The 21275-nt window shown below is 38.1% G+C and overlaps 1 long non-coding RNA gene across 1 annotated transcript in view; it reads left to right on the top strand.

Moving 5' to 3' along the window:
* The window catches only part of LOC308190565, a 54209-nt gene extending 45615 nt beyond the window's left edge, over positions 1-8594 (top strand). Inside the window, exon 3 of the long non-coding RNA XR_013947328.1 lies at positions 8460-8594. This is a non-coding gene — a long non-coding RNA (uncharacterized lncRNA). The remainder of the gene's footprint in view (positions 1-8459) is intronic.
* Positions 8595-21275: the final 12681 nt, after the last annotated feature.

Genomic DNA, 21275 nt, shown 5'->3' on the forward strand with positions numbered 1-21275 from the left:
TTCGTGAGTTAGGCATTTTGTTATTTGATTAACTTAAAGTAAATGTAGTGTCATAAAACAGGGCAGATTTATCAACTGTTAATATGTAATATATTTTCAAACTGAAGCCTTGATTAGGTATTTTTAAGCTTACTATCATGAATAGGCCATTAAGTTTAGCAATGTACATTATTTCATTATATTCATAGCCTTATACAAAACATGTTAATGTCATAAAATACACAGGTTTAAGACTGTGGTTCATTTGAATATACCAGCATATTCACTAATACAAGGTCTTAATTCAGCACTGGCCTGTATTTCCCCAATTTCTGCAAATATTCAGGACTATGGCTTTCTATTCTTGGGAATAAGCAGAACAGTCTGTCCTGTTAGCTGTTTCTCCTCAATAGGACAGTCACTTCTGGAAAACTATGGCAGAAGTGTCTGTCTTTTTTTAATTCCTTTAATATGAGGTTGTTTAAAAACACTATTACCAGTAGCTGGAAGGTGAGTGTGAGAGGATAGACATGTAAACACAATAAAGGGTTTCCATCTGGAGACAGCTGTTCAAAGATAAATATCAGAAGTTCTCCCCTGACTGACTTCTAAAAACAGCTATGTGATTTCATTTATTTTAATGGGACTATTGAAATCAGGCACTACTCAAAGTGAATAAAGACAAAGTCTGGGCCTAGGTAGAATGACATGCATAAAGAGATTATAGAAAATAAGATTTCTCACTTAAGACTCCACCACATCACACATAAAAAAGCTGACACATGGTGCAGATACTGTGGGGTAGATTCTGATCATCTCCAAGAACCATACTACAAATGGTATTTTCTGCTATGTTCTTTCTTCAGGGGAACTATAACAGCTTTAGAATATACAAATGGGCTATAGAAGTTATGGAGTATATTTATCATACAGGGAAACAGTGACCAGTTCACTGGAATATGCATTTTTTCCTCTTTTCAGTTTTGTGTAATTTTATTTATTTATTTATTTATTTATAACAAGGTCAATGTTCTAACTACTCCAGGAAGAATACTTAACACATAGATTTAATTGCAACTTTCAAATTCTATGCAGGTATCTCAGAGGAAGGCATGTCCTTCTGCAAATATTAAAAACTAAATGGCAATACCTGATTAAATCTAAACAGAACATACACAAAGGCCTATCCCTGAAAAATGGCATATAGCAAGAAAAAAATAAGTTGTATTAATAGTTCTCTTCTTGTAATCTTGACTTTACTGCAAATCAATGTTTGACATTTTTGTTACCATTGTGCAAATGGAAAGGGAGCAAATGAACCATTTTCTGCATTTACTTTCTGTGTAGAGTAATGCTTCAGTTTTCCATTTGGCTGTAGTCTACCCTTCTTTTCTTTTTTCCTTTTATCTATTTATTTTATTTTATTTTATTTTATTTTATTTTATTTATTTATTTATTTTCAAACAAATGCTCACTCCTCAGTATCTTTGAGATAGTAATTATTAGTTATGGCAGGCTTTCATTCTATGTCCCTGGAAACCTTCCTACTGCAGCACAAAAACTACCAAGAGCTGAGCTGCTGTAAATAAAATCTGGTTTAAAGGGTTAGTAAACACACTGTAATGAAACACCCTACAGCCGTTCAGGAATGTTGAGTTACAGAATGTGCCTACCAGGTAAAAGGCATAAACAATTTTTATATTTCACATCCTTTACCTTAAAACCATTTGGACTGAAGATTAAGAGATCTGAAGGGAAAACAGAAAGAAGGTAATGCATATAATATGATTGAACGTTTTTTGTATATGTTCAAGGTTAGAGCAGCTGATCTGTTTGATCTGTTTGGGGAGAAATTAACTTTAAATTTTTTTGTGAACATGAAATCATAAACCATCCCCTGTGCACCATGACTGAAGCAGACAGAAAGCTTAATTGGGTGTGGTAAAATTGTTCCCAACCCATCTGGACAAACCAAATGAGTATTTTCCTTCCAGGCATATTAAGAGAAATAAGCTAATAATATTTATATTTTAATGCAGATGAAAATTGTAAGATGATGGAATTTTGTTCAGAAAATGTATTTGGATTAAAATATACATTTTCAAAAAATATATATATAAATAAATAAAAATCACAGAACAGTAAGCATTCCTGAGTGGTAGTACGGCTTTTAACTGCATAATTCCCTTATGTTTATGCTCCAAATAGTAGTAATTTAGGACTGGATGAGAGAGTCATAGGAGGCAGAAAGACTTTAATAGAAAGTTGTTGCAGTATGGTGTAGCCATGCATTTCAGACAGTGCTACACTTTCCTAGAACAGAACAGGATCGAATCGAATCAAATCGAATACTTTGGGTTGGAAAGGCCATCTAGTCCAACCCTGATTAAAGGTTGTACAGTTAGGGCAGCACTGTATTCAGTTGGGTTTTGAGTATTACCAGGAATGCAGACTTCACAGTCTCTATGGGCAATCTGTTCCACTATTTAACCCATCTGTTGGTGGAAGTTTTTTCCATGACTAATCAGAATTTTTCATGTTATAGCTTGTGTCCACTATTTCTTTTCCTATCACTATTCACCTTCTAGAAGAGTCTGGCTCCATCTTCTCTGTACTCTTCCATTAGTTTTTGTTGTTGCTGTTGTTGTTCTTGTCCTTGTTTTTGTAGCAGTAGGATCTGTCTTTAACCACTTTTCAGTCTCTCTTCACATGAAGAAGCCCTCAGCCCTCAGCCCTCAGCCATCGTTGTGGCCCAGACCAACTTCTCTCTTGTACTGGGGAGCTCAGACCTGGATGCCATAGTCCAGATGCGTCTCACCTGGGTTAAACAGACAGAAACACCTTCCTTGACCTGCCGTGAATGCTCTGCCTAATGCAGCCCATGATGCTTTGGGCCTTCTTCACTGCAAGGGCATATTGCTAGCCAATGGTGAACTCAGTGTCTGCACAGACCAGCAGGTCCTTCTCTGACAAACTGCTTTCCAGCTGATTGGCTGCCAGAATACACTGGCATGTGGGGTTATTCCTCCCTAGACTGTAGAACTGCCGTTTGTTGAATGTCATGAGATTCAGGTATCAGTTTAAGAGTTTTGGTTTAACGAAGGGCAACAAAGATGGTGGAGGTCTAGAGGGCAAGACATATGAGGAGCAGCTGAGGTCCCCTGGTTTGTTCAGCCCAGAGCAGAGCAGGCTGAGGGGAGGCCTCATGGCGGCCTGCAGCTCCCTCACGAGGGGAGCGGAGGGGCAGGCGCTGAGCTCTGCTCTCTGGGGACAGCGACAGGACCCGAGGGAACAGCATGGGGCTGGGACAGAGGAGGGTCAGGGCAGGTGTTAGGAAAAGGTTCTTCACCAAGAGGGTGGTCGGGCACTGGAACAGACTCCCCCGGGCAGTGGTCACAGCACCGAGCCTGCTGGATTTCAAGTAGCATTTGGGCAGTGGTCTCAGACATACTGTTTCCTTTTTGGGTTGTCCTGTGTAGAGACAGGAGTTGGACTCAATGATCCTAGTGGGTCTCTTCCAGCACAGGACATTCTATGATCCTGTGAAAGAATAGCACACTAGAATTAATCTCTCCTGCTATTCCTGCTGTCACTTTGCCACAATTTTTGTCAATGGTAACAACTTACCACTTACAGACTTACCTGGGTTATCAGAAATCTAGTTCTCATTTGTAGTAGTTTGTATCCAGATCTATTCAAAATGCATGTGCTCTAAATGTTGCTTTTCTTCCCCATTTTAAGTGAAATCTCAGAAAACCTCAAAAAGCTAAGGGAAATTTCTAATACATGTATAGAGAGACTGTAAGACAAAGAATACATCATGTATACACTTAAAATTATTTCTGTAATTTCAGCAATGAAGAAAAAAGCAAAGAAAAAAATTATTAAGGGATCATATTAATTAACAAAGACACTGAAAATATACGGGCATTAAAAATCTTTTTTATCCTAATACATAAGGAAAAGCTTTTATTAGGTTTATAGGACTTTTCTTCATCTGCCTTTTTTGCCCCCCTCGAGCCTTTTCTTCTCCAATCCCAGCTCTGTCAGCCTTTCCCCATAGAAGAGAGGCTCCAGTCCCTTCATTACCTTGTGGCTTTTTGTTGGATTCTTTCCAGTAGCTCTCTCTTGTACAAAGGAGCCCAGAAATGGACACGGTACTGCAGGCATGGCCTTACCAGTGTTGAATAAAGGGAAAGGTACACCTCCCTTGACCTGCTGGCAGCACTCATTCTAATGCAGCCTGGAATACTGTTATTTTTGTTTGCCACAAGAGCACATGGCTGGCTCATGTTCAGATTAGTGTCCATTAAGATGTGTCCTTGTTGTTCAGCCCAGGTCCTTTTCTGCAAAGCTACTTTCCAAATGGTTGGCTCCCAGCATATATCTTTGCAAGGGGTTATTCCTTCCCAGATACAGGACTGCACTTCCTCTTCTTGAATTTCATGAGGTTACTGTCAGACCATTTCTGCAGCCTGTCAAGGTTCCTCTGGATGACAGCATGACCCTCTGGTGTACTGGCCACTCCTCTCATTTTCACGTCATCTGCAAACTTGCTGAGGGTACAGTCTGCCCTATCATTCAGATCATTACAGAAGATGTTGAACAGGATAGGACCCTGTACTGACCCCTGGGGTACACCACTAGTTACTGGAAATCCACTGGAGCAAAAAGAAGGTTTTATATCCCAGAATGTTTTCCTCTGCCTTCTGGATAAGGGCTGATATAATTAATGTTTATACATAGTGTAAAATAGACGGTCTTATTTTAAACTTATTTTGACTGAGGCCGCTGAATATAAAAAATACATCAGATACCTCCATGTGGTCAGAACTAGAAATTCAGAGCTGACTAGATCACAATAACTTTACTATTTTCTTATTTTGAAATATTTAGCTTCAGTCTTATTTCCTCCTTTCATCGTAAGTTATAGTTTATTAGGTAAAGATACACACCCAGAAGGGTACAAATTTACTTGTTTTACCTGCTGGTTCTGAATTTCTGATATATTCATCTTTTAATGCTTTCTTGGGTATATACACATAAAACAGCATGTTAAAATGTCATGACCATATAGGATACAACAGGAGTTTGCTTCAGATTATGTACATTTTTATAGTTAAGCTCAGGACTGATTGTGTAATGATTCTGAGGGTAGTTTTTGAATACTAATGAAATTAATAATTGTTATTTGTATCACTGAAAAAAAAAAAAACAGCTTTTTAGCTGCTTTTTTCATACAAAACCCTCTCAATTTCTGTCACATTTCCCTGACATATGAGGTTAAGTACTTTAAAGGCAACAGTCTTGCCATAAAAATAATTATAATTATATGTCCTCTTTTCTCACCTTAAAAAAATCCTAGATCTAGAAATTCTACTTGAACTTAGGAACTCAAGAATGTTTCTTCAATAAATTAACTGTTAGATAATTTCATTTCCAAACTAGATATCCTTCTTTTTATTTATCTTGATGATTGCATATTCTTTACAATCACTGTCATAAGTATACAAAGTTTTTATTCCTGAGATGGGGTGGCATTTAGTCTAAGTGACTGTAGTTTACTCGTCAGTTTAAGAACATTTTCACTTTTTTTCCTGTTCTGATGTCTTACATATCAGATAGATTCATAAGGAAAAGAGGAGTAACATAAACCTTCCTCTCTGATTCAGTTTTTAATCTTTATTTTTAGACTGTGTTTTTCCAAATGGTATATATTCGTGTCTCAGAAACATTGAATTATACTTTATATGAGAAACCAGGTACTCTGAAAGGAATAATCCTTGGTCGGTTTTATTAACCTATGTCTTCATGTTCTTAACTCCTCTTCTGAATAGAATCATAGAATCATAGAATGGTTTAGGTTGGAAGGCACTTTAAAGATCATCTAGTTCCAACACTCTTGCCATGGACAGGGACACCTTTCACCAGACCAGGTTGCTCAAAGCCCCATCCAACCTGGCCTTGAACACCTCCAGGGATGGGGCATCTACATCTTCTCTGGGCAACCTGTTCCAGTGCCTCACCACCCTCCAAGTGAAGAATTTCTTCCAAATATCTACTCTAAATCTACCCTTTTTTAATTTAAAGCCATTACTTCTTTTCTTATCACTAAAATCCCTGACAAAGGAGGGTATTCCTCATCTTTCCTGTAGGCCCCCTTTAGGTACTGAAAGGCCACTACAAGGTCTCCAGGAAGCCTTCTCTTCTCCAGGCTGAACAACCCCAACTCCTCAGCCTGTCTTCGTAGGAGAGGTGCTCCAGACCCTTGATTGTCTTTGTGGCCCTGCTCTGGACTCATTCTAATACTTCCATGTCCTTCTTGTGCTGGGAGCCCCAGAGCTGAGTGCATTGCTCCAGTTGGGATCACATGAGAACACAGTAGGAGAGAATCACCTCCCTTGTCCTGCTGGCCACACATCTTTTGATGCAGCCCAGGATACAACTGGCTTTCTGGGCTGCAAGCACACACTTTCAGCTCATGTTGAACACCTTATCAACCAACACCCCCAGGTCCTTCTCCTCAGGGCAGCTTTGAATCCATTCTCCACACGGCCCGTATTTGTGTTTGAGATTGCCCCAGCCCAGATGCAGGACCTTGCACTTGGCCTTGTTGAACCTCATGAAGTTCACACAGGCCCACCTCTCAAGCCTGTCCCGGTCCCTCTGGATGGCATCCCTTTCCCTCCAGCATGTTAACTGCACCACACAGCCTGGTGTCATCAGCAAACCTGCTGAGGGTGCACTCAATCTCACTGTCAGTGTCAGCAACAAAGATGTTAAACAGTGACTGTCCCAATACTGACTCCTGAGGAACACCACTTGTTACTGACCTCCACATGGACATTGAACTGTTGACTTCAAGTCTTTGAGTGCGACCATCCAGACAATTCCTTACCTACCGAGTGGTCCATCCATCACATAATAATGAATAATGCAGTTTGAAAGACAATATTTAAAAGCAGAGATACACAATACTTTCTTATCTCTCCCTTTCTCAAGAGTTGTTTAGTTTGTCTATAAGTGATAAAATTTAAATTACACAGAAATTCTGTATGTTATACTGACATATTGCAAGCTTCAGCACAACTACTTGAAGAAGGAAACGTTAGCTTTCTAGCAAAGTAGGAAAGAAAATCTAAATTTCCTAATAGTCAAAAAAGCTGCAGTTAATAAAATTAAGCCACATGAAGGAGGGATCACTTGTTGCATACTCTATGTCCATCCCTGAATTATGTCTTTATATAGCTTCACACACAGACTATGAAAATGTTTTTAAAAAGCTTTTATTTTGTAATTGTCTTATTTTCTGTAAAAGGTCCTCAATTATTTCATAGAATCTATATGTATATCTATTTATAGGGGAAAAACATTAATTTATGTTCAGAAAAATACAGTTGGTCATGTAAATATTGTTTTTGTGATTAGCATTAAAGCAGAGATTTGTACGTGCAGGGGATGAGCCATGAATGCTGCAAAAGATGGGCAAAACACCAATCACCTTGTTTCTTCTTGTAGATAAAAGGTAACTAGGGCTATAAGTTATGCTGATAAGTAGTAACATACAGTTTGCTATACCAGATTCAGATTCACAAGTAACCTCATACCGTGCAGTAACGTCACAAAACATTGTAATGATCAGTAGCCAACATTCTGAAAAATAAGAATATATTTTTCTCAAGAATGGAATTATACTTTCTCACAGAAGTTGAGGATCAATTCCTGTTTTAGCTTTGATAATCGTAATTCACCCCCTCCTTGTGACCACTGAGAAGCAGTTTTTAAATATGTTGAGAGCAGTACAATGTGTTCAGAAGTTCTCACTGTCCTTAGCATGGAAGTAATTTCCACTTTAAATGCAAATTCAGCTCACTGTCTGCCTATTGTTGAAAAGATATTCTTGGAACATTTACTTATGGTAATATCACTTACTTTTACTTGAATCAATTGAGTAATTTAGGGCCAGTCTGTACCTGAACCTAATATAGCTATGAATTATAAGCTCCTTCACTTTCCTCAGAATAGGCTCTCCCACTTCTGTGCTGTTATCTTTTGTCTCATTTGGGACAAAGAGAAATAGTCATCTTCTACTCTTTCCATCTGTTTAGGAGCTGAACAGGGAATCAGAGAAGCAGGGTCTAAGGGAAACACACCTGCATGGCCAATCTGAGAAAGTGATAATGCCAGTTGTCATCTGGCAGAAGGTGACAAACCTTCTGCCCTCCCACCCCTGGGGAATGTGTTCCTTTTTTATTTGCTTGTAATTTTACTTTAAATCTTAACTTAAGGATTTGAACCAGAGAAACAATCATGACGGAATCATTGTTTTTCCCTTCTGTTGTTTCCGTACAGTATAGCAACATGATATCCCTTGCCTGGAGGATTCAGAAAAGACTATACATGGCTTAGGTTTCTCTCTCATAGCAGACAGACATGCAGGATGAACTGACATTATCTTTACTTTTCTCATTTGTCTCAAGACACCTTGCTGCGGCAGGTCATCCATCCTGGCAATGTGCCCCAGAAGCAGCAGCAGTGGGGTGACCTCTCTTCCAGCTCATTGCAGGGGCAATGCAGCTCTGCAATAACTGGAAGACAACCTTGCTCAGGCAACACTGGGACTGAAGCTTACCAGCCGTTCCCAGACGGTAAGAGGACTACAGTATCTAACCAGTCTGTCTGAATACAATCAGCGTGGATGGGGTTTTGCTTTCTTTCTCCCCAGTGCGCACCCTACGAAGTGAAGGCGGACTTGTCCATGCACTTGCTTGGTTGTGGAAACAGTTGGCTGCCACTGCTGAGTCCCTTCATGGGCTTCTCTGCACAGCCTCCACTCTGCTCTCTACTGAGCAAGAGCTACCACATGCTCAAACTTGTCCCTGTTCTTTGTTTCTTCCAACTGATGTTTCTTTGCTTCACTTCCATCTTAAAACAAGGTCTGTTACACGTTGTTAAGACATTGATCTTGTGCTGTTGGAGTTTAAGCCTCCTAAATTCCTATTACGATCAACAGACTCTGTGCTGAGTTTCTGACTGCAGTTAATGTCATACAGGGTGGATGTCTGCTATTGTTTCAAATGGAAAATTATGATGATTCCCCAGTTCTATAAAAGATATATTTGCTTCCATGTGAAGATTTTTTTTTTAAACTGAGTTGAATGTATTTGTGATTGGAAAGAGTCACTGTTGCTGGGAATAACATTTTCTGTATGCTAATAAAATTATGGCAATAATGTTTTATAAAGTTGTTACCCATCATGCATCACTTAAACTCAGACACTGAATGAAGCTGATTTTTCTTTATCTCCATTGCTCTGTATGTCTGTTAAGTAATACATAGCACGAGCAGTAAAACCAAGACAATACCTCAGGTGGTGGGGATGGTGTATTTACAAACTTTATCGAGGTTAAAGTTCCCCAGAGATGCATAAAAACATGTATCTGCACTTAATGACTGCTGGCAAAGACAGACAGGTAGGAAGTCCCTATTGCCAGTGCTGAGGCACTTGATGCTTCTCACAGTTTTCAGTTTATGTAAACAGAGGAGGCTAATTATGATACTGCAAGAAAAATAAAATAAAACAAAATCTGTGGCACTGCATTTCTCATGGATGAGGGGAGTGAAGGCGGAGAGAGAGAGAGAGGGAAAAAGAGAGAGAATAGGTGTTTCAAACAAAACAGAAAATGAAAAAAAATATAGAAAAGTTTCTGACTCATACAAGTCAAAAAAAAAAAAAATTTTTTTTTTTTTGCGGGTTTGCTATATGGAGAGTACCTTGGGGAAGACAGGGGAGAAATGAAAATCTCAGAAGAGGAATCTGACTGAGATGTAGACTAAGAACACATGGATTACGTCACTTGCAAAAGCTGCAAGTGCTTGCAGACATGCAGAGCATACAAAAAGAAAGAAAGCTGTCCCTGTTTTTCAAGAGGGAGAAGTGGACAAAACTGCAGTAGAAATGAATGAACAATTTACCAAAATAAAATGGAACATTAGTTAAATATTGAACATAAATTGGTAAGGTGAAGCAGCAATGCTTACTTTGAAGGAAAAGCAGAAGACAATACAAAGTAAATGCATGACGTTATGGGCTTACCAGTGTGATGTTATTCCTGCTGAGCAGGGATAGGAAATAACTGAACGTGTAATATGAGGAAACATTAGTTATGATTCCAGTGAAATGGAAACATATGGAATATATTGCAGAATTAAATAATGACAAACAAGTTGTTCTCTTTGAAAAATAAGGAGCCCAAGACAGCTGGAAAATAATTTGAATTCCTTTCAAGGTGTAGGACAGATCTCCGGGAGGTAGGAGTATAACAAACCCCCAAATCATATACTTGGTAAACTTTTTAAGCTGATGCTAAAGAGGAGCTTCTGGAGGACATTCTTCAAGAGTTACTGTTCAAATAGAAGAGCCAACAGAGTGAACATACTCCCTAGATATTATTACTATTATCCAACAGTGTTGTGGAAGACATGGGAGGAAACCAGGTGCACTACAGTGCTGTATGTACTAAAATTCTTTGTAAAAAAGAATTCATACCCTAACATACCAAATGCATGAAACTGCTTAAAAAATCAGAGAAAAAAAAATTAGTTTGCAGCTCTTAAATATGCGCAGAACAATCTCTGATTTCTCCACTGTCCTACTGATCCACATTGGGGTATTACTCACTAGAAGAAAACTTGGAAATCTTGCAGTTTGGTTCTGAAATTATTCACAATTCAGGGGCATCCATGGACTTGGTCAGCATCTGAGATGCTGACAAACTGTCAAAACCCCAAAATGTCCCTTCTGTTTTTCAAAAATAATATCTTTAATTTTATTGCACATGCTCTGCTACTTGTCGGTGCTGTACTTAATCATGTCAAAGTCTTGGCATATTATATTTTTTTCCGTAGTTCGTGTTTGTGTGTCTAGACATGCTGTGTTGCATTTCATTTTATATTAAGGTGATTTACCATGACAAGACTCCTCATGAAATGATTAAGCATACTGCTGTGTATCATAAATATGAAGTGACAAGTCAGAAAACTGGCATGCCATATCAAAAGCTTATACATATATTTGCCAACTAACCAGTCTGGATAAGAGCAGATAGACCTTTTAAATATTTTTATACCTGTTGATCCACAAGCAATGAAAGCTACTACCAGAAATGGCCTGTGATCTAGCTAAGTCACCATCATTCCTTCCCATCAAAACAAATGGTGATTATGATGAACTATGAACAAGAATTTATAACTTAAAGTTATTCACAGCGACCTCACTTAAACATTCCCAGATGTGTCCATATGTATCTTGTCATAGGCTGTTTATAGAAGACTGGGGGAAAAACAATATGAGATAAACACACATACACAAAGGTATTTTGCTGTTTGGTTTTGTTTGTTTGTTTTGAATAAGTACAATAGGAAGCCAGCTGTGAAGGTGCTTTAAATATTTATATATCACTATATACATCATTAACATACACCATAAATTATTTCAGTGTAAGGAACACATACAATTGCATTAAGGGTGACAGATGATTACTGTTTAAGAAAACTCATAATAGGACTGGGTTTGGTAAAGCAACAGATTTTGTTTGAGCATATTGCCATATGAAGATGCCCCATCATAACCCTCAGACATTAATATTATCCATGCCAACTCCAAAGCAAGGAAGAGCAGTCAAACCAAGAAAGGGGGCAGATGCAGCAAGCTGTACATTTTCCTGTGGCAACAGAGCAGTGCTACTGAACATTTTAACAGGCTTTCACTTTTCCTCCTCCATCACACACTGCCTCAATCACATGCTTCCTTTGTGCCCCTAGAGTATTACAGGACACTGGCCCTTTATCATGGATGGATAATTAAATGTGCTGAAGATTAAATCTGCAAATAGATGGAGGCTAGAAGGAGCCCAGGTAAAGATATCCATTGTGATCATGTGCCCTGCTAACACAAGTTGCTGCCACTCCAGTGGGTCATGAAAGCTTCCTGTTTTACTAAGTTCAACAACAAGCCTATGCTTGGACACAAACTTTGTCACAGTTTCCTGACACAGCAACTTAAATATCATCCTCTTAATCCATGATTTTTCAGACAAAAAATCAAACAGAAAATCCAGGACTGGGATAGACAGCTGCCATAGCTATCCAATATCCTCCAGAGCTGCTTAACCTGCTATTATCTGGAAGACCAGGCGTGTTCTCCACAAACATATCTGCTCTGTGAAATATCAGTTAGCTGTGGGAGAAGGCCCTCTATAGAGACCAATACATGAATCCTGCACATGGCCATAAAAGTAAATCAGGCATTTATTTGTATTTACAGTTTAGAAAAAAGTACTTTCATGAATGAGAAATCCAAGAAACAAAACAAAACAAAACGTTTGATTTTGATAGCAAACAAAATTATGTACTATATGCACGAGTGTTCTTTTTCGGTTTTCTTCTACATTTCTGTTATTTTGTTTGCTTTGATCATCTTATTAATTATTTTGATTTATCTACTCGCTATCCTAAGGTTTAAATACACTGGAAGGAAATGATTCTTTTACTAAGAAAATAAACCTGTCAGAAAAATAATTTACTTCTTTAATTACAAGTTTAGCCAATTATTTAATGACTAAGCCTTCTGACAAGAAAATCAAACATCCTACAGTAGGCTGTAGTGTCTGAAAATACTATCCTTTTGAATCTAACAACCAACCAGAGAAGTCCAATGTCATCATAGAGAACTTGAAAAATAGCTGAATTTTGCAGCACAGAAGTGTAATAAAAAAGGATTTTATTAGGAAGAGCTAATATGGCTCTATTATTGGCTAATATTTTGGAACATTCATTGTCAATTAAATTACAGCAGGTTTCAAACTCCCATAACAACAATTATGGCAGCACACAGATTTTTCAAAATTTGGTTTTAATATGGGTTTATGGTTGAAAATCAGTATAGTAGACTACGAAAAACAAAAAAATGTGTGGAAACTCTATATCTTTTTGTTTGTTTGTTTCGTTTTTCTGCAAAAAATAAGTTGGCTTTCCCTGCAGCCTGCACTGAAATACTTCTTTGTTCTCCACACTTTGAAGTCTGTGGGGCTGGATTTTTCAGGCTTTATTTAGTCACCAACTCTGAAAGTTTACAATGTCTACTAGTGCATTTTCTGACTTGGAACAAAAATTTGATAGATTTTATTTGCTCTTAAAATTAATGTTATCCCCCATAATATTAAAGACTCTGATAGAAGGCAATTTATATCTCCTTATGCCATCAATAAGAGTTTACAGCTATAATTTTGCTTTCACTTAGTGAAAAGCCCTGCTGGGCAAACAAAACTTTGTAATGAAATAATTTGCCAATAAGCAAGATTTACACTTCAGAAAAGAGAGAGAGAGAGAGAGGGAGAGAGCAAAAATGAAACAAACAAAAAGAAACCCAACACCCAAACAGAGGATACAGCAACAAGGGAAATGTCATATATATAATTTATCTGGACTTCAGAAAAATATTTTATATGGTTCCTCATGGGAAAGCATCAAATTAGAGCAAATGGGAGTTAACAAAAGAATTCTAAAATAAGCACCTAACTAAGAGGAGTCAGATTATGGCTAAAGGATAACTGTCTGTCTGGCTGGGGGTGACCAGGACAAATTATTAAAGTTTTGGCCTTGAAACTGTAGTAGGTTTATGTGGCAAGGTTTTGGTAGTAGGGGGCCATAGGGATGGCTTCTGAGGGAAGAATCTAGAAGCTGCCCCATGTTTGGTAAGGGCCCTACTGCTGACCAGAGCTGAGCCAATAAGTGATGTTGTTTTGCGCGTCTGTGAGAGCATATTTAAGACAGGGGAAAAAAAAAAAATGCTGCACCACACAGCAGCTGGGAGAGTGAGAGGAGTGAGGAACGGCCTTGCAGGTGCCAAGGTCAGTGAAGAAGGAGGGGGAGAGGTGCTCCAGGCGCCGGAGCAGAAGTCCCCTGCGGCCTGTGGTGAGGACCATGGTGAAGCAGGCTGTCCCCCTGCAGCCCATGGAGTACCACGGTGGAGCAGGGTTCCACACTGCAGCCCATGGAGGAGACCACGGTGGAGCAGGTGGGCCTGCACCGACGGAGGCCATGGCCTGTGGAAGACCCCTGCCGGAGCAGATTCCGGGCCGGACCTGTAGCCCGTGGAGAGGAGACCACACAGGAGCAGGTGACCTGGCAGGAGCTGCTGCCCGTGGGGGATCCAGGTTGGAGCAGTTTGCTCCTGAGGGATGGACCCCGTGGTACGGACCCATATCTGGAGCAGTTCTTGAAGAGCTGCTGCCTGTGGGCAGCCCATGCCAGATCAGTTCAGCAAGGACTGCATCCCGTGGGAGGGACCCCACAGCATAGGGGATGAGAGTGACCGAGAAGGAGCGGCAGAGAAGAAATGCTATAAACTGACCATAACCCCCATTCCCCCGTTCCCCTGCACCGCTCGGGGGGAGGAGGTGGAAGAGGGTGGATGGGGCGGAAGGTGCTTTTGGTTTCTTTCCTTTGTTTCTCACTTCTCTAGCTTGTTAGTAATAGGCAATAAATCTTACTATCTCCCTATGCTGAGTCTGTTTTGCCCGTCACAATAATTACTGTGCGATCTCCTCGTCCTTATCTCAACCCTTGAGCCCTTTTCATCGTATTTTCTCCCCGTTCCTCTTTCAGGAGGGGGAGTGAGAGAGTGGTTGTGGTGGAGCTTGGCTGCCCACCCGAGTAAAACCACCAGAGAAATTTATGATTTTTTGTATTTTCATTAAAGGCTATGGCACAGAAAAAGAGCCAGACTAATGAACACGCTGCCAATATGCTCCAATATCCCTCCAGCAAGAAAGAAGATGAGAAAACCACATAGATGACCTTGAAGACTGAAGTAATATAAATGGGATGAAATTCAATAGTGTAATGTGGAAGATTATGTGTGTGTATACATGGATTAAGAGGAATCTCAGAGCTCATCATTTACAAGTGGCAGAGGATGAATAAAACCCATGATCAACCCTTGGCAATAGGATAACTACAGACATGCAATAAAATTCAACTGTACAGAGACATATATGTATGCATTTTACATATATATAAAATATATAGGTGTGTATCTATATATACATGTGTATGCATATATATATATGTATATATACACATATATACAACTCATATAGGAGTGAATCAGGTGGTATGTTTCATGTGTAACAGGAAACTTGATGCCATTGAGCAAGATACTGGTAAGAATTAATATGAACAAGTACATATAAGTAGTTTGCAAATTGTTTTGAACTGATCACTAACCCTTAAAATGTTTTATGTATAGCCATATATGCTGCTGAGTTCTTGTGATACTGTTCAAAGTAAGACAGTGATCTGTTCAATGGGTACAGACAAATACTACTGAGATCATCAGGGAATAAGGAAGCTACATAATGAAAATCCATAAGAAAGACAGAGACTAAAAAGAGTATTTTTATAAATAGATGGGGGCAATAAAACTCCAGGAAGAGAGAACTATTTAAGCAGAAGAACAACATTGGTACAGAACAAATGGGAATCAATTGTCCATGAATTAATTTAGGCTGATAATTGGACCATGATTTCAACCCGCAAGAGTAATAAATTCCTAAATTCCTATAATAGCATTCCAACAGGAGAAATGGAAGCCCCCCCTCAAAACAAAAGAAAACAAAACAAACAACAACAACAAAACAAAAACAGAGCAGTTTAAAGTTGTGTATTCACCAATGTACGGGGGAAATTATATGAGGAAGATGCCTGGAAAACAAACAACTGAACCTGACCCAAGACGTTCTCCATTTCAGGTTGTTTGGAGCTCAGATCTCAAGGCTCAAGTACTTACTTTTCTTTATCTGAAGTCTGAATTTTGGGATCCTGGTCTCCTGACTCTGCCTTTCCAAACATGCTGCTCAGGATCACAAGACAGTCTCGATGTGTCTTTTGGATTCAGGCTGCAGTCAATGAAAATAGACTCTGCAAATGGATTTATCTGAGGTATTCTTGTTCTGGTGTTGCTCTGAGTTAATGTTGCTGAGAGTCAACAGTTTCCCTCTCACCCTCATTAACTTTTAGACATCATCAAACTCACTACCATCCTTTACTAGTCTGATACTTCACCAGTTGTCTAATAACTATTTAAGCAGGAGAGAAACAACCCTTATATTCAAATTAAGTATCACCCAGTAGCTAATAGTAGTTAGCAAAATGATACCTGAACATGCATGAGCAAGGACTATGACAATTAACATGTACTGATTGATAAGAAATGTTAGCTAAAAAAAAAAAAAAAAGCAGTAGTTTCACTAAATGCACTAAATGGATCATTGCTGAAAATACTGGCTAAAGGAACTTTCAACCTGGATAGTCCTTTTTTCCCCTTGCAACACAATGCATCCTCTGCACAGGTGTGTCTATATTATTGCCTTCAGTAAGCTGTTTGCTAATACGGCAATTAGTTGACAGCCATTGATCAACATACGGAAAACACATTAATTTTATAAAGGACAGATATAGCAAATGTTTAGCGATTTGTTGGGTTTTGCCACATGCCTTTCATTTATTTATGTGGAGAAAACATTACAAATGCAGCCTTGGGTACTGGCCCAGAACTTGCATACAATGTGAACATCGTTCCAAGAAGCCTGTTCCTATACATCTTATATCCTTAGGTATATGTTGTATATCTAATGCTGTGGCAAAAGCATGTTTCATGTTGCAATGTCAAGAGTTCAAAGACTAGAAAGGATAAATGTTATTTGAGCTCTTTATTTGTGTGGTGTAACACTCTATTTAACAATAAGTTCACATATCTTTTCTGAATTTTTGTATTTCATTCAGGGCTCAGAGTACTCTGTGCTCTGAAGATGAATTCAAAATATTTGCTCAGACCCCAAATATCCAGACTCACCATATTTCTCCATTTGAAAAAGTGCTTAGCTGTGATAGAGAGAGACATTAAAACCTCTAATTTGTTTGTGTAATTCTCCTCTCCAGTATATTTTAATGGTTGATCTTTAAAATAATTAAATGATGCAAGAAATCAAGTCTTATGTACAGTGAGGTAAGAAAAAAAAAAAAGATACTTGAATGCTCAGAGATACATACACTGGTAACGTTTGCTAACATCAGGATCTAAAGTGATTTTTCTACTGTGTACTGTGAGGCTGAAGAGTCACATATTAAATAATATTCAGGTTGTATAACAATAAAAGATTTCAGGATCATATTTTTTCTTTGTTTTTATTTTATTATATTTCAAAACCTAATTACATCTTCTATATAATTTGCCTGGTGTTGAAATTGCAAACTGAATTACAGGTTTGTAAGGGATCGGATTTCTTATTAGAAGATTAAGTTATAAGCTGTATCAGTTGAATACATATCTGAAAAGAAATGTTTGTTGCTACTTTAAAAAAAATAAAAATTTGAATATGAATTAAGTTATACTATAGAATTAAGTTACACTATAATTTTCTTTATGCTTTTAATTTTAAACAATTCATAAGAAGAACACATTTACAATATGACCTAATTTATTTAGAAGCTATTTCTTGAAATAAATATCTATAGAAGCAACAGATGGCAAGAAGAAAAAGAACAACAAAATCCTGTTTTGAATATCATCCAGTTTGACAAAGAACCAGCTGCTTTAATAAGCAATGTCAACAGCAAAAATGTACTTTAAAATGAAATTCACTTACATCCATTAAATGAGAAATGCTTTAAGCAAAGTTCATAGTAAAATGATAAAAGTTCATGGCATATTCTTTTTCAAACCTGTGCTACCTACTAATTTCTATATTATCTGATGATTAGCAGCACTTGTCATGCTAGTAAGTGCACATAAATGGAAGAATGACCATATCTGCTTTTTCCAAATAAAAAGAGGCTGTATATACTGTATGTAATATAGACAAACATAATCAAAACCATAAACAAATTTCATCTCATAATTCCATTTTTCTACAAGCTAACTAGAAAGTGTGCTACAGCTGCTCTTAAAAAAATGTGAGCATTTTTTTTCTTCACACCAAAGGACCTCTGTGAAATAGGCATTCAAAACTTAAAAATTTGCTATTGATACCTCTAATGTGTTGTACTGTATTCTCTGATACAAGTCTTATTTTCATTAGGAGAACCTCATACATGTGGTACATTGGTTTTAGCTTTACACTGGAGCCCACTTGTCTGAATAAAGCAGGTTGCTCTGTTTCTGTTAGGTTTCATTTTGACATTCCTGGGCTCTTCCAGGATATTGAGAAGTTTGGCTAGAGGGAAATCACATTCATTTTAAAACCAAGAATTATGTTATGCCCTTTAAAGTACAGCTATATATTGGGAGTTCTGTCCCAGAGGAGGCTTGGGAACCATAAAAGGCCTCTAATCAAAAAGCAGAGAGGAAAAGATCTGCCTAAACTTAGGAGAAAGATGTCATTGTTCTGTATAGGAACCTGTCACAGGGCAGAAGCGGAAACTGCTGACAAATACACAGAGGTAGTCAAACTCCAAACATACTACGCTGCCTTTTACAGAAAAGATCACAAATTCACACAGCAGGTCAGCAACAGAGCTAGAAATACATGACAGGTCTTTTGATTCTCAGCCTTAGGAACTATACAGCATTGACTCTTTCATGCTGCCTTGCCTTTTTTTTTTTTTTTTTTGCAGAAGATGGTAGTACCAGGATTGCACATGGGAAGAAGAATGTTTTGTTTCCCTCATGCATGCACTGTAAAATGTGGCTTAATTTTATTTCTTCTTACAAACTAACAACAGCAGCCATGCAATCAAGTGGCTACTTTCAGATCTTATTAGCAGCCCTGAAAGTCAAATTCAAAATCTAAAGATTTCACATCAAAATGTGTGAGAAAAATAAAAATAAAAATAGTTTGGATGTCCATCCAAAACCAACACAGAAAAAAAATAAAAAATGAGACAGAGTTAAACATCTTATCAGAGATCATATCGAATATGAGAAGAAAAACAAACAAACAGACCTTTATGAAGTTGTGATGCAGTCATTTTGGAAATTACAGCAAAATTGCATTAAGCGGTTGTGAGGAATAAATAAAATCATGGATTGTAACTTAAACATGCTAGGGTATTTTTTTTGTTTGTTTGTTTGTTTTTTTCTTACATAGAAGAAAAAAGTCTCAATTACTTAACATAATAAGGAGAATAAAGAATCCAGAACATCATAGATAATACAAAGAACATTGTAGGACAAGAAACTGCACTGAGGAAGAATGGAGAACACAGAAAATCCTGGGCTAATGCTTCCTCAAGCAAATCCACAGCATGTTCCTTTCAAGGCCCAAGTGGTCACAGCAGATCTAATGCACATCTTGCAAATCTCACCCAGAGGAAATGGCGTGGTTGGTGCAGAACCTATCAGTTTATAGACATCAGGGACATCTAGCCAGAGCATTTGCCTGGCACAAGCAGAGATCTCTTTGAGTGAATTGTTAACTTCATTACCAAACTAGTGGCATGGTTTTGATAATCTTGCTTATGTGAACTCAGTTTCCTGAACTTATTTTTGTTTTCTGGAATAGCTATTCAAACTATATAAAAAAATAGCTATTCAAACTATATAGAAGTGAAATATTTAACCAAATTCAAGTATGGTAACCAAAATATTTGGTACATCAGGTGAAGGTAAAGGGAAAGGATTACGGCAGAACAGAAATAAGAGGCAAAAACTCAGTGTTAGGGGAAAAATATAAATTTCTCTCTGCCCCATCTTTTAAGTTGCAAACACAGCACCACCCTCTTTAAGTCAGCTCCCAAACTTTCTTACTTTGAGAAGTTAGTTACTTTTCCTGACAAGCACAAGTGAGACAGCACCAGTAGGATTCTTTCAAAGATGTGAAATCTCTCTTTGCCAGAGTACTTGGGGAATTCATTATCAACTCCATGCCTCTCCTCTAACAACAGGCTTCCTTCAGGGAAAGGAATCTTCAATATGTTATTGAAACTGTGTAAGTCCCTCAGTGACTGATTCTACATAGGTGATATGCACTCTGAGCCACTAACTGACATATCATTTTAATGCTTCCTCTTACTACATCGTAAGAACTCTACTAGAGATGTTTTGGATCTCAAGTTGATACCTCAGTAATTAACATCTTAAGCATAAAACTGGTTATAGTATGTTAATTACTAACATCTTTACCCATTTTACAAGAGTACCTAGAAGCCTTTGTTAGTATTTTATGAAAACACAAGACATATCTTCACTCTAAAAACGCACAATGGAAGTGTGGGATAGAAAGCCAGGTTTTTATAGCAAACAACAGACTGGACAGAAGACAGCTGAAAGTCGGGCTGTTGTAACACAGGCCCATTGCAGGAAATATTTTGAAAAAGAAAACAGAAAATAGGAATACATACATTGCGTTAATCACTCTGGGAAGGTTTTATTTAGTGTACTTATCCAACAGCTAGGAGTTGCTAAAAAAAATAAAAATAAAATAAAATTAAAAAAAAGGAATCCCACTGGGGACCTAGAAGAACGCTGTCCTGGAGATGGAAGTAGGGGTCCAAATACAATGAAATAACTCCATCTTTGCTTAGAATTGGGCACTGTAATTTCCAGCCTCTGCACAACAGCCCCAGGGTGGACTATACAACTGTGGTGCCAAGCCTCTCTGAACAGCACCACAGTTCCTACAGTGGAGTAAATTTATCTGCATGGGATCCAGAAGAGCCTCTGTGCTGAGCAGCTCATGCAGGAGTTACCAGTAAAGAAACAAAAAGTACTAGCACGAGTCTAAAATCCTACACTTGTGATACACCCTCCAGAGTCACAGATGTGTACCTTCCTTCAGAGAAGTAAGCAGAGCTCTAACATTTCTCTTGAAACTCATGCACCCCTTTCCTCCTTTCATGCAGTAGTATAACAGACAAAACACTTACTAAGGAATTAATAGACCTGGTTATAATTGCTTTATTAATCTGAAGGTACTTCAAATCCATTTTTACTAACTGTATATTGCTCTAACTTCTTGGACATATTCTATACTGAGCGTGCAACTAGTCTCCCTTCCTTGAAGAGGCTGTGCCAACATTCAAAACAAAAGGAATTTTAGAAAAATGGAAGATAAAAAGAGACTCTGACTTTGCTACTGTTTAGTAAGTTTCTTTGCAACTGAAATGAAGTCTTTGAACACGTCACCAGTCTTTCAAGCAAAAAGTAGATCAAATCATAACCACAATTTTGATGGCACAAAAATACTGACCACAAATGAACTCTGGCAGGCTGTCTCCTAAGTGGTTGTTGCAGGAC

The sequence above is a fragment of the Anser brachyrhynchus genome (genome assembly GCF_964034855.1).
Source record: "Anser brachyrhynchus genome assembly, chromosome: 2".
Taxonomy (NCBI): domain Eukaryota; kingdom Metazoa; phylum Chordata; class Aves; order Anseriformes; family Anatidae; genus Anser; species Anser brachyrhynchus.